The sequence below is a fragment of the Panthera leo genome, chromosome F3, assembly GCF_018350215.1.
Source record: "Panthera leo isolate Ple1 chromosome F3, P.leo_Ple1_pat1.1, whole genome shotgun sequence".
In the NCBI taxonomy this organism is placed as follows: domain Eukaryota; kingdom Metazoa; phylum Chordata; class Mammalia; order Carnivora; family Felidae; genus Panthera; species Panthera leo.
The window spans coordinates 53,838,369-53,851,153 of NC_056696.1; the positions used below are offsets into that span (position 1 = coordinate 53,838,369).

At 36.7% G+C, this 12,785-nt stretch overlaps 1 protein-coding gene across 1 annotated transcript in view; it reads right to left on the reverse strand.

Annotated features, from left to right (window-relative positions):
* The window catches only part of USH2A (usherin), a 743,753-nt gene that overhangs the window by 469,958 nt on the left and 261,010 nt on the right, over positions 1-12,785 (reverse strand). The window lies entirely within an intron of this gene.

Genomic DNA, 12,785 nt, shown 5'->3' on the forward strand with positions numbered 1-12,785 from the left:
AGAATTAAAGAGCCAGAGCTCTTCATGATTAATCTCTAAATGGAGAAAAACTAATGATGTCTGTACAAAGTTTCTCTCTACTTTTGGCTGAGTGAGCCCAATGAACAATCAATTAGACTATTTGGAGAATAAGAAACTCACATATTATATGATTTTATGTGGTGCTTCATTACAACAGTGGACATTGCTTTAGAGTTCATAAAAATTCCACAACTTTTACCTGTCTACTGCCCTGAATATTGGTTACAGTGTCGTTCATTATTGAACATAATTTGGAATAAGGTAAGTTCATATTGAATCCCTTCCAGGGGGTATCTATAGTACTAAAAGGGCAACATGAAAATGCATTTTCATGTAAAAGAAATTGTCACAAAAAGATCACAAACTCAAAAAATTAAAAAAAAAAACATGTAGGGGTAACACAAAGCAAAACCATAATGCTTTATTAACCTACGTGAAGTCTGCGTGGTATCATGGAGTGAAGCAATGGAGCAGAGCAGACCAGATCTGGAATGAAAGGTGGAACCCAATGTAGACATTTTAAATGGGTGAGTAGGTGGTATAAATATCCATATGCAAGCCCAGGAAAAAATATGGTTCCTCATTACATGGGCTGAGTATAGCAGTAAGCTGGTACTCAAAACATGCCAGGGATACAACAGAGATGAATAGGCCAAAGAAAGAGGAAAGAAATATAGAGCTAGAATAGAAAGATCTGGACAGACAAGCACAACTCTGTTCACACACAACTAGGTGAAATTTGGAAGACCAGACAAACTGCACAATTTGGTATAAGGGCTGTATGTGCAGTGAGGATCTAGAGTCCAAAGAAGAGTGCAGAAGTGGCCTTGAGTCTCAGACGGCAACCTGGTAAGAGCTAGACAGCAATACAGGTTCTAGGGTATTGGGCAGGTTTCCAAGAACATACAGGGAGTCAATTACCAACACCAAGAAAGAAAATGGGACTGGTGGGCATGGGTCTTGGGTTGGTGCTGGGAGGCCCTTTGTTAAAAGTGTGCCCAAAGTCAAGGCCAGATTCTCCAGCAAGATTGATGTCCTGAGCATCTTAAAGCATGAGTCTGAATCTTCTGTGTGAATTCACCACAGGCCCCAGGGAATAGGGTTAGGTGAGCTTAAAGGTAGAGGTAACATGGCTCCATCCCTGGAAAGAGAAGGTTATAGAACACAGGAATCAGAGCATATGCCTGTCTATTGCTACACAACTAGACTATGAAAGATAGCTTTCAAGGTCAAATGTGTTAATGTAGTATGTCATCATAATCTTGGGTGCAAAATAGGCCAGGAATTTAGTTTTCCACTGACAAGAGAAAAACACAAGGGAAATAACTTCCACTTCCGAAGCTCTTACCTTAGGACACATGCTGAACTGAATACTTCATAAATGTTTTTTTTCCCTCATTTCATTTATTCTCACTACAGAGATGAAAAAAAAATTGAGGCCCAGAGACATTATCCAGTCTAGAGAAGGTGCACTTACCAAAAAAGAACTGACTTTTTCCAAAAATCCTTTCTTCTTCTCCTTGGTAAATAGCCCGGTTTGGTTGAGCACAGGGGGTCAACCACACTTTGTTGAGGGAAATAGAGAATGCTATAAATAGGGGAGGTAAAGGGTAAGCTCTTATCCCATAAAACGGATATAAGCAACTGAGGAAAGAGCACATTTGGTGATCATATTCACTGCCAGTTGATGAACTTTATCTATGACACGTGTTCAGGTAAACCTAGAAGCCTCTGCCTCTTAAGCATTTCCAAGAGCAGCTACAATTGTTATATCCATAGAAGGTGTGCAACTTAAACCGTATACATAACCGATTATGCGTTTATTGAGGTGCTTCCATTGTTTCTATTTTCAAAGATGTATTTCTCATATGCTTTTTCCTCCCTGCCCCCAATATTGGATGCTTTGAAAATAGGAAGAGTTACTGTGCTTCCGAAGTCATTTCTTTTAAAATCAGTCCCTATATTGCCATGCACAATGGAAATTCAATCAATATGGCTGACTAACAAATCCAAATGCAAAATTATTAGGGAAAGATCAAGATTCAAACCCAGGAACTCATCTATTACATGTACACACACAAACACGTGGAAAAATAAGAGATGGAGCTTGGCTAGTCAAGCTAAATATAAGTGAAACACCTAAGAAAGATTTCTTCCCCTGATTTCAGAGCATAACTTGTACAGAATAGAAATTGGTCATATATTCTTTCTTACAGAGAAGCAGTACAGTGACCCCATAGCCCTATACTCATCTCCTACATTAATGACTCCATGGCTATAAACCAGGCTTGACTAAGTTCTATAAAGAAGACCTTCTCAGTATTCCAGATTTCCTTTCCCACACAAAGGTAAGACATCAATCAGATGTGTTCTGAGGATCTTTTAGACTGAATTGCTGAGGTTCTGGGTGGTAATTTAAATGGAAACCTTTTGTAGCTTTAGCAGCAATTGTACACACACAATTTTGCCCAGGCAGAAAGTAAATTGATAGAGGAAAGAAACATGACTTGAACTGGATAAAATACAAATGCATCAAAATTAAAGTCAGTGTAATGAGCTGAAACCCTGCAAATTTAGACAACAGCACATTAGCCAAAGCACAGAAACCCCTCTCAGGCAGTATCAAAGCCGACAGAAAACACAATAACTTGGAAATCCTGCAGTAAGCAAGGGAACGTATTGATTAGGTACTGCATAGACTGAACAGGAGAATAACTTAAAAAAAAAAAAGGCTAATGAACGGGCCAGAGAAATACAATAGGCCAAATGAGAAATATAGCAAGAAGAAGAAGAAGGGGGGAGAAAACACCTCCAGAGAGAAATACAACAAGACAAAGCAAAAGCTCAGCAAAAAAAAAAAGAAAAAAAATAGAGCAATTCAAGTCAGAAACTCAGCAAGAAATGCAAGTCATGGCAGAAATATAAGATCAAGATAAGAACATATTCAACCTAACACCAAGTTTTAAATCAGAACAACAAACTCAGCAACAAATCTGCCAAATGCTAATGATTCAAACAAGGAGACAATAATTGAAAGTAAGAAATATACCACATCTCATCCAGTAATGTTCACAATGCCATTTCCCCTCATTATTGTTGACATGGTGACCTTCTCCTGAAGAGACACACCAAAATTTAGTTTAATTAAGGGTTACCAGTGTAGAGAAAGTGTTTTCTTGTCTCTACTGAGAGACTGTGGATGGTAACAACTCACTTGTCTGGCAACATCAGGTTATAAACATTCTGCATACCTAGGTTTCCAATTAACAGAAGTTCATTCTTTAAAAAAATATTTTAATGCTTATAATAAAACTTTATAAAATGTCTTGTACATTTGCTTATTTTCTAGAGGATGATATATATGCTTTAATCCTTCTGACTTGATATGCTCATATATCACCAACAACTTTTTAAGCAGTTTGGATGAGAAGGGTATCTTCAGATGATCTTGAACCTTGATAGAAAAATGTCTATAGACTTCTAAGAAATAGGATATTGGTGGTGTCTGAGGATTGCTGTCTCTTCCTTTGTTATCATTGAATCTGGATTTACTTAAACCAGAAACAAAACAAACAAAACTTACGGATCCCCAGTAGCCAAGAAAGATCATTAAATGTCATTATGTCCTCAAGCAAAATTTGGGCCCCTTTTTATCAGCAAAGCCCCTCTTAGCTCCCTCCTCCCTATCCTTACCACTTTGGGTTTCCAATCTGCCATGTTCTAGAAATAAAACATTTGACTTTTCTCTGAGGTAAGAGGAAATGAGGAACATGCATAGACAAAATTAGGGAAGCCGTGAAGAGCAAAATGAATGAGGAACGCTATACTGGGTGGTGCATAAGTTTTAGTATGTGAGCTTTAAAAATCCATTTTGAGGGGCGCCTAGATGGCTCACTGGGTTAAGCGCTTGAATTCGTCTCAGGTCATGACCTTGCAGTTTGTGGATCCGAGCCCCCATCAGGATCTGTGCTGACAGCTCAGAGACTGGAGCCTGCTTCCTATTCTGTGTCTCCCTCTCTCTCTGCCCCTCACCTGCTCATGCTCTGTCTCTCTCTCTGTGTCAAAAATAAATAAACTTTAAAAAAATATTTTAAATAAAAATCCATTTCGATTACTCAGTGTTCTTTTTGCCCAATACCATACTTTTCAACGACATTCTAAACAGTCTAAGTTGCAGTAAAAGTAGCCTCTGGATAAGCACACTGCTAATTTGTCAGTTATTTTTACTAATGGTCCCACCTCTTTATTCCCGTAGCCATGTGGGAAACCAAGTTTCAAGACAAAGTGCTATGGTAGAAAGATCACTAGGCTGGAAGTTCTGAATATCAATAGAGATTCTGCCCCTGAGATAAATAAATCACTGCAAATTTCTTGGCCTCCATCTCCTCATCTAGGGAATGAGGGGTGGGACTAGTTATCTCTTCCACAAGGGCTTAATTCAATTAGCTGTTTGGCATCATGTAGGTATCATCTGAGAATGGCCTAGGTCTTTCATCACTACAAGACAGCTGCCAATTTAACAGATTCGAAAGCAAATGATGTGTTGGGTTAATTTTTGTCACTTTGGAAATTTACATTTAAAAACTGTGTTATGATGGCCTTCCCCCCCGCCCCCGTAAAATTAGAAAGGCAATGTAAAGATTAAAAATATAGGCTAATTTTTAAAAGAGCTCCTCTGATAGTCCAGCTGACTGCTTGTAGACCCACACACTTACGGAAGAGAATCCCTGCACACGTGTGAAACACAGAAAGTCTTTCCTCCCGATTAATTGTTGTTGAGCCACTGCTCTGTGTGAGACATTCTAAGCACATGTATTCCATCATCAATCCTTCTAATAACTACTTTACCTTTGGTTAATTAAAAAGGAAACTGAGGCCAAGATAGATTTGTCTCACTAAGATGGAAGTCATTGCTTTTAATAATTTACAAACAACAACAACAACAACAAGGCTTGCAATGTTAATAATATATTTGCTCCATGACTGTCTTACCAAATTTGACTGAACAATTTTACTTAAAGTTAAGACCTTTGTTCCAGGCAGTATTCCATTTGTCTAATCTGTGGGATTAGTTATTATTTAAGAAATCATCGTTTCTGTTATAACAATCCAAAGGCACACAGGAAATGCAATTCATGATAATGTGATTGGCCAGCATAAGCTCTGATTCTGTAATGTATGTTTAAATAAGGTGGCTCCATAAATGTGTAGCTCTTTCTTTGCCAATCTTACAAGTAGCACTGCGGAGTGTAATGGTTTTCAGATGTAACTATCTTAGCCGTGGCAATCTGTCACCAGAGAGGCAGTTTTCATTAAGAAATATTTTAAATGCTTGGGTCTCTCAATAGTCCAGATTGTTACTGTTAACTGCCTTCAGAGAAGTTGGAGGTCACTGCATTGTCCGAACAATATATATCAAAGCAATAAATGAATAGGGAGAAAGGAGGGGAAATTTTAGGCTATGGCTGAGCTCTTTTTCATGGCATTAGAATTAAAATTTTCTTTTTCGTGAAGTATCTATCGGATAACTGAGATGCAGAGAATGGAGTTTCCTTTCAAGGAAGTGAGTAGGGAGTGGAAAACAGTCTCCTCGGCCTTGGCACCCTGTTGGCATATGTTTCCTGTGAGTGAGTTTGAAAGGAAAGGTCGTGCCATATTGAATCATCTATAGGTATCCATTGAGATGTCTCTTATTGGATCCACTTCATCTGCCGTGGCCAACCTTGGCAATGCTTTCTCTTCTTTATCTGATTTGTTTCATGAGAAAGCACTCAGGACAATGTTACCACCTCCACTGTTGGCATTTATACAGAGACCTTCTAATATCCATCTGTGCTGCCTACAAAATAATAATAATAAAAGGTGGTTCTGTAAAGTTACCAACAAAATAATAAAGGTGGTTCTGTAAAGTTACCCAAATGATATATCATTACACAATCTAAAACTAAAAGAATTCAAATAAAGAATCAGCGAACCTAAAAATCAATGAGTAATAAGTATTAAAGAATTTAAATTAAATGCTGTCATAGCAAAACTGTCAATTCTTCCACATTCTTTCATTAATTTTGCTTTTATCTCTAGGATGTTTTCTGTTCCTTTCCTAAGACCCATTATAGAGCATCAGTATGGCAGAAGAATGACTGGAAAATACCAACCAGATTTGCTATCTATATTCTAAGAAAAAGATGCTGACTCAGAAGCCAGTGTATTTTTAAACTTTCTGTAGTTGTCAACCCAGAAGATGCAACTCACGATGAATAACCTCAGGGACTCTGGAAACTTTTGAGAACTTCACTGTAACCTAGAAATGAGTTGGGATATTAAATGTTGATAACTTCAGGGCCAAGAATTTGAATAGCACACTGAACAGTCTGATGAGTTGACTATCACAAATAAAATGTAAAAAAATACTAGGGTAGAGACCTTGCATTAAAAGATTTTTTTCTAATTTTATTCTTTGTTTTGATGAGATGTCATATAATTAAAAAAAATAATTGAATATATATGCCCACCACTGCATTAGGTCCTTTTCATCTAATTTATTTAATCTTAAAAACAATTGTGATTTCTTTTTTACATTTATTTATTTTTGAGAGACAGAGAACAAGTGGGGGAGGGGCAGAGAGAGAAGGAGACACAGAATCCGAAGCAGGCTCCAGGCTCTGAGCTGACAGCACAGAGCCCGACACGAGGCTCCAACCCACAAACCATGAGATCATGACCCAAGCCGAAGTCGGACGCTTAACCGACTGAGCCACTCTGGTGCCTCAAAAATAACTGTGATTTAGATCTTGCTTTCCCTACTTTACAGATAAAGGCACTGAAGTTCATGTGTTGAATGCTAAAGGTAGAAAGGATAGATTTGAGTGGCATCTAGTTGGCTCAGTCGGTTAAGCATCTGACTCTGATTTCAGCTGCTCAGGTCATGATCTCTCAGTCCGTAGTTTCAAGCCCCACATAGGGCTCCATGCTGACAGTGCAGAGCCTGCTTAAGAGTCTATCTCCCTTTCTCTCTGCCACTCCTTGCTTGCATTCTATATCAAAAATAAATAATAAATTTCTTTTTAAAAAAAGAAAGGATAGATTTGAATCTGTATCTTCTGACTCAAGTCCAGCCCCTCCCCTTTTTTTAAGAAAATGGGATATTTCAAAAACAATCCATTTACAGAGCTATTCTGAAATTACACTTCCAAAATTACAATGCTTTTCACATCACTCACACTGAGCAAACACTGACTAGGTTCCATCTGAAACCAAATTAGATGCAAACCTCTCTTCCTATCCTTCAAAAACTTCTAAACTATAACTTTCCCAGAATTATCTTCTATTTTCTCCAAAAAATGCTCAAAATAACCAGTAAAGGGAGCATCTGGGTGGCTCAGTCAGTTAAGCATCTAACTCTTGATCTCAGCTCAGGTCTTGAACTCAGGGTCATGAGTTCAAGCCCCATGTCAGGCTCCATGGAGCTTACTTTAAAAAACAATTAAAAAATACAGTAAAGGGCCAGTCCTTTATCCAAACTGATCATCTTGCTCATCTTGCTATTTCTCAAGCTTTCCCTTTGATTTCTCATCTTGATGCCTTTATCTGATTGTCCCTCTCCTTAGAATACCATACTCAATCTATTTGTATCTTTAAAAATTTCAGACATGAACAGATACTTTTCCAAAGAAGACATCCAGATGGCGAACAGACACATGAAAAGATGCTCAACATCACTCACCATCAGGGAAATACAAATCAAAACCATGATGAGATACCACCTCACATCTGTCAGAATGACTAAAATGAACCACACAAGAAACAACAGGTGTTGGCAAGGATATGGAGAAAGGGGAATCCTCTTGCACTGTTGGTGGGAATGCAAACTGGGTATCCACTCTGGAGAACAATATAGAGGTTCCTCAAGAAACTAAAAATAGAACTATCTACAATCCAGCAACTACACTATTAGGTATTTACCCAAATGACACAAAAGTACAGATTCAAAGGGGTACTTGCACCCCAATGTTTATAGCAGCATTATCAACATAGCCAAACTATGAAGAGAGCCCATATGTCCATCGACTGATGAACGGATAAAGAAGATGTGTTATACATCTACAATGGAATATTACTCAGGCATCAAAAAGAATGAAATCTTGCCATTTGCAATGACATGGATGGAGCTAGAATATATTATGCTAAGTGAAATAAGTCAATCAGAGAAATACAAATATCATATGATTTCACTCATATGCGGAATCTAAGAAACAAAACAGATGAATATATGGGAAGGAAGAGAAGAAAAGAGAGGGAAACAAAGCACAAAAGACTCTTAATGATAGAGAACAAGCTATGGCTCAATGGAGGGAGGTGGGTGGGAGATAGGCTACATGGGTGATAGGTACTACGGAGTGCATTTGTGATGAGCACTGGGTATTGTATGTAAGTGATGAATTACTGATCTCTACTCCTGAAACCAAGGAGTATGTTAGCTAAAATTTAAATTAAAAAAAAAATAAATAAAAACAATTGGAAGTTTCAAACTTCTTTAAAAAAATGTACCTGTTCTTTATAGATTATGTCATTGCTACTTTCTAAAGCCCCTTTTGATAATTCTAATTGGATATAATTTATTGTTAATCATCAAAAACACTGGTATTTGTTATCATATGTCAGTTACTCTTCTAGAAGCTTTACACATTAATTTGTTATGATATCTCTATCAGATAGCAATGGCAATTACCATTATCACCACCATTTAACACAGGATGGAACCGAAACACAGGTTAATAGAGTTACGAGAGTCACAGACCTAATAAGATGGTAGAAATAGGATTTGAACCCAAGAAATTCAACCCATAAATTTGGACCAGCCCTCTAGAATCCAGGTCTGGTACCACTCTACATACTAATTCTCATTCCTTTGACTGTGATATGACACATCTTATTCTGTGTTTACATATTAATTTCATCTCTTCTCATAAACTTTGAGAGAAAGGGTATTATCTTACTTGTGTTTCCAACCCCTTGACCTTGGGAGATTTCTCTTTCAAAGAAAAGAAGACACAAATTTTAATTTTCATTGTAATACATAGGACATTTTACTTTCTAACAGTGATTCAGCCGATTGCTTTTTCATATCGCCAACTCCTTTGTTTGGTACCAGAAAAAAAAAGGGGCAGAAATATGTTATACATATTTTATGTGTACCTTACAAATATTTGTGGTCTTCACAGAACTGGGTGTCTTACCAATTCTCCATGGCTTTCTGTGAAATTGAGTTGCTTTAGGAGACAACAATCATGAACTCCTACAGAGCCAACCCTAGGTCAGTTATCATGGATACAACACTCATATTCAACCTTGCTTTTCAAGGCCTCCATCCTTTTTGTTCTCTTAATCCCTACCCTTGGCTATCAAGTTGGCCAGATACAAACAATAATGTTAGAGCTACAGGGTTAACAGCCACTATCTAGTCAATTTCTTTTGTTGAAGAAATGGAGACAAACATTATTTCCAATATGATTATAATTATATTGGAATATAATCCAACATATATAATATAAATTCCAATTTATAACTATATAGACAGTAGCCTTGCTGCAACCCTGCGCTGTACCCTGTTGTCCTCCACTAACTTAGGAACATTCATGATGGTACTCCACTTGGAAATTCCCTATGGATGTATGGCACTTCAGATCATCTTTTCCTCTCCCTGTAATGAAAGCCTACTCTCAACTGCTTAAAATCCAGAAAGAGCAGAAAGTCTAATCCATGTTAAATGTTAAAGACTGATAAAAGCTTAATGTGTTTTCTCTCCCAGTGGGCTAAGAATTCAATTTTAATGAGAAAAACATATCTTCATCCTCAAATTCCCAAAATATTGATATGTGGAACCCTGCTAAGTGCAATGTTAAAGTAAGTGCACTGGTGGGGGTGGTGGGAAAAAAAGAGTTACAAGGTTAATGAAGTTTAGAAAATACGCAGTCTCTGAAATTCACAATGAATCTTCACTTGCATATTAAATATGCAACAGCATCAACAAAAATGACCATAACAACAAATATCAGACTAACGTGATTTAGCACAATGCTTTCTAAATTTATTTCAATATATTAAATATATTTTGCATTCAGACCACTGTTCCTGGGAATGGCAGTTTGGGAAGGACCAAATACTCTATTGGCTAAATAGTCTGTGTCAAGAGAATCAGCATTGTTACCCAGTCAAATTATACCCAACTGGGAAGTCTCAAAGTCTGTCTACTTATAGAGCCAGCCGAACTTTGTGCCCTTACACCAAAAAAGACACAGGGGAGAGTTATTAAAAGTGGGGTTTACAACAGTATTCAAAATGCAGAAACTGAGCATTTTGAGACTCAGGAAACCAGACTATAAGGTTTAGGCTCCTTCGTTGTGATTGTTGACAGATGATCACTGAACCTGGGAGGAATAAGAAACTGAAGGAGGAGAAAGCACTGGGCTCACACATGGAAATATAAGGCAATATTAAATATAAGCTCTATTCCTGGGGCTCAGGCATGGGAATGTTGAGCATATTTATTCCTATTTAATGCTCCAGAAACCCATTATATCATTAACTTAAAAAGGAATTAAATTAGCACATAGGTCCATTTTTTTTTTCACATTCCAGGGGGAGAAAAGCTGTTCCTTTAGGAGCTTTATGTTGATTTTCATATTATTGCTTAAAATATGAATGATTACCATGTATATGTCTGACTAATTCTGAATGATGATAATCAGGAAATCTCTTTTCCTTTTTTAGTAAACTCACTGATAGCTTAATTCCTTTTTTCTTATCCCTTTCACAGAATTGTGGATTTATGGAACAGTGAATATTATGATAGATTACAATATTTGTATTATAATGAATCAGCTGATTAAATCTATCATGTTGCTTATAGGGTATCTGCTCTGTATTGTGTTCTGTCTTGCCCATGAACAGTAATGCAGAGTTTTTTTTCTTGACTCAGAAATACTGAGAGCTAAAAATAATTTAAAACAAAATCTGTTTTCTTTGCTTTATAAAAACAATTTTTGAGCCTCAAATTATAATACCTAAAATATAGAACTATTAATTTCCAAACCAAAGCAAAATATGTATAACATAAAGATTTTGAAAATTCCTCCCACATTTTTCTTTTATAAAAAAAATGAAGGGAAATTACACATACAGTTTGATGCAGGTGTGATTGCACATGTAAAACCTTTAAATATATATTCCAACAGACGTAGCCAAAATAAATGAGGGAGACAAATTTAGGAAACAATATGAATTAATTAATATGAAGAGGGTAGGAATGTTCCAGGGAGCAGAACAGGACAAGGAACGCCTATTTTAAAGAAATAAAACAAAAAAACCCTGAGATTCCAGTTGAGTTAACTGTATTATTAGATAAAAGGATTCATGGCAACTATTTAAAGACTATAAACATACTGCATTTGGGCTCATATGCAATAAGTTTTATCAAATCAATGTAAAGTCCACCTTTGAAGGAAAAATAAAAAACAATAAAAATTGTCTACCTAATGAAAAAACTTTTCACACTGTGCTTTTTTTGTCATAGTTGAATGCAACTCTGAGTATTTGTGGCTGAAACAGGACATTTGGTCCATACAATGTATTCCAATGCCTTCAGAAATAAACATGTCCACAAGCCATATGATGACTTTACTGTAATTCGACACTGTGTCTGTAAGAATTCTAAAATATGGGTATCAGGAGTGGATGCAGGTGAAGAGTTAGGCTAAAACCAGGTGGTGATTAAGGGTGGTGGCCACAGCTCAGTAGCACACAGGTATACAACTCCAAGTGAATTAATCTGACTGTGGTTCTCTGGCCAGCGAGAACTGTATTCTCAAACTGGTGAGCATAACCTAGCAATGACGATTAGCTGTAGCTGATCCAAACAGAGACATAGAGAACTGCGAGGATGGAAATAGTTGCACACCATTACTATGGTTCCAGAATAAAAGAAATCTACCATGAATACACGCTTTGGAGCCTGAGATACATAGATTTAAATACCACCTCTAAAATATACTACCTGTGTGATTTAGGGCAAGTTCCTTTTTGTCTTCTCTGGATCCATCTTACACATTTGAAGAGGGGACTAATCAAAAAGGTATAAGTGAACAACTTAGAACATTGTTGAGAGGGAAAGTAAGCCATTATATTTAATATAAGATGTCCAAGGACTTGCTACCATTTTAACTCACTCCTTTTCTTTATGTACATTCAATTTCACTTCTGTGATTTCTGATCTTGATTGCGATAAACTCATGTTGACTAAGGAATTTATCATCATCAACAAAAACAACATACATGTTAAAGCTAAAGGGCTCTGAAGGGCGGTCTTGCTCATTATTTACTATGACTCGCACATCGTACAGTTAGGAAAATGCACCAAATGGGAAAATGACTATTGTCAGTGAATAACTTTTTCACTGGGTTTGCACACATATGCAAACAACTATGTAAGACGGATACATATTCAGTGAGATACTCATCGATCCTTTAGGAAGATTAAATCATACAGCATTTCAATACGGTAAACCTTACCAGAATAAACATAGTGAATAGCAGAAAGATAAAACAAATGATTAGAATTTTTGTTTGTTGTGATCCAGCATTTGTAATCCAAAATTGATCTCCTTATGTAATGAACAATGTATTTCTGTCAAAGCTACTATTACTGGTATCTTTGGTATATTTATAAAGAAATACATGAAGTCCAGCATTTTATGTATTTTATGTGA